This window comes from Lottia gigantea (genome assembly GCF_000327385.1).
Source record: "Lottia gigantea unplaced genomic scaffold LOTGIsca_129, whole genome shotgun sequence".
NCBI classification, from domain to species: Eukaryota; Metazoa; Mollusca; class Gastropoda; family Lottiidae; genus Lottia; species Lottia gigantea.
In genome coordinates this window covers 24542-27196 of record NW_008707410.1, presented here as the reverse complement: position 1 = coordinate 27196, position 2655 = coordinate 24542, and positions in this window count along the sequence as shown.

Here is a 2655-nt window from a genome sequence, read left to right as displayed (position 1 = left end):
TTATAATTAATATACTATAGAGAAAACATAATAGGATCTGATTATGTGTAATGTTGATCAGACAGATTTTAATGATTTGATGAAATATACTATTTACTGCTGGACCCATCATTGTTAATCAACACCCCCTCATTAAAAACTAGACCATTGTGAACTTATTATTTGTATTGGGACACTGAGAGCATAGAAATAAGTCAGACGTCTGTTGTTCTTGCAATTGCAATAAAACTAACTGTATTATATATATAAAGTCATTATTGCTGGCACCACAGAATCGATTCTATCGATGTCTACGACACACATTAAAATATTTGAAAACTTCTTTACAGTTCCTTTAAGGCAGGACCGTATTTTACTTAGTTACTAGTACATCACCCAGCCCTACTTAAAATTGAGCTCTTTTGTGTGATGAAAAATTAAAATTATTTTCTATATTTGAACTATAGGTTACAATCTTTAGGTGACATCAGCTGAAAATAAAACCTTTTCACCTATTAAAGATGTAAAAAAATCCCTTTTAATCCTAGTCTTGAGACGGCTGTAATTAGATAAACCAGGTAACTTAATAAATACAGGTAAACTGATGTACCAGGTTGACCCTCTAGGTTACAAGAGGACAAACTTACTCACACCTTTAAATTAAATACTGGCACATTTAAAATATCTTTATTAGTTTATAGGCTAAAGATTTAAAAACAAATTCTTTTTAGGGACCAGGCTGAAATAGGTCAGTTGTCTGAAGATCACATAGTGTATAACTTGGAGTGACAACAACATGTTTTTATTGCAACATTCTGAACCACCCTAGACTTATATATTAAGGAAGTCTAAATCTGCCCTCCTAGAAATTCAATTAAAATTGGAATAAAACACTGATACAATCTCCTGATGTTATCAAATTCCACAGTAATCTTATCATCTAGTATAATCTATCAATTTCCTTTATCTTTATATCTGTCACATGACTTCCTCTTTATTATTCTACCATTGTTGATCGTCAAATATTGTAGAATTATTAGCCAAAGTTCTGATTTCCTTCTAAAGTACAGTTATTACGCATTACTTAAATTTGGTAAGTTTTTGTGGAATTAGTAGGAATTTGGGCGACTGTTTCCCTTCTAATGGAATCACAAGGTAAAATCCTATCAGTCCTGAACAATTCTCATGTTACCTTCCCCTTTCATTCCACCTTTTTCCTATTTTATATATAAGGGCATTAATTCTTTAGGAGACAAGCTTGGTGGATATTCTTAATTCGTAAAATTTATGAATCCATTATATACAACCCTTTCTTTTTAAAATTTTTTGACTTTTGGGTCTATTGAAACTTTTTTTTGGATTAAGAGTTATATGCTTGCTCACTAAGTCCAATGAGCAAACCCTGCAAAGATCAACATGGTACCTTTGGATTTTACAACTCTGTCCCCTGTCAGAGATACAATCCACAGGGGTAAGAATGACAATAAATTGAGGCTAAAGGCATAATTTTAGAAATAAGAAAAGAGTAATGCAGTTGTCCTGGCAACTAAAATTTCCACCATTTCACATTACAGGCAATATCAGTAGCACAATCAGTACATGACATATAACTCTATTTGATTTTTATTTCGTCTAATTTTTGATAAGATATTTATGACACCAGACTAATTCCTGATAGTTAGAGGGATTCTATCTCAGGGCGCTGAACAGTTTGTGGTGTAATAAAGAGAAACTATTAAAGAGTTAATGAACAATAAATTACTGATTAGAAAATTGATTATTGTTCCAAGCTGTCCATTCCTGTAAATTAGATGGGAATAGTTTCAAGTTGGTGGAGGACAATATAAGATAAATAAATGTTATGTCTGCTCTTAGCCTCCAAGCTGAAAATTACTTTCTCATCCCTCCCCGCCAAAAAATATGCAGTATTGGTGAATGTATGCAATAAAGACCTTAAACATACTCAAAAAAAAAATGGAGCTGAATATCCTTCCTTATTAAGCCTGGTAGGATAATGAAGATATGTTTTTATGAAAGGAGGGACATTTTGCCAAGTCGTGCCTAATAAGCCATCACTGTGTCTTGTACCTCCCTATATCTAGTTCACATCACCTAATAATCAATAACCAGAGAAGGTGTATACAATCTATTGTCTTCTGGACTCTCTAATGTTTACTTTCTGTCCGTCTGCTAACATGGGCTCCGCGTGGACTAAGTTTACTTTCTTCAGGTGTTTATCTTTTCTCGTTCAGGTGAAAAAATGCTGTTGTGTGATATGGGCTGTTTTTGGCAGTTTATTCAGAGCTTTTAAAACACTGAAATTCATATAGCCTAGGTCCTTATAATGCACTTGTCTTGAAATTTTTGGATTATACAACTTAATATATTATCAGTGTAATTTGAAGAATTTTGGGAAAAACATGATCAGATATGTGTAAGATGTTGTGTCCACAGCAGAAATCTTTGAAAATAGAAATATATTTTAATGTGATACTTTAAATATGCAAATAAAATACATTTAAAAATACATGTGCTAAAGAAAAGAATGCATTTATCTGAAGTAATAGTATGTGATGTGATATTAGAATAAGTATCTGCAGCCTGTCTCATTGCTAACATGTGGATTTATAGAAAACTAGTACCGGTATGTGTTCATATTTCATATCTTGTTGTTCT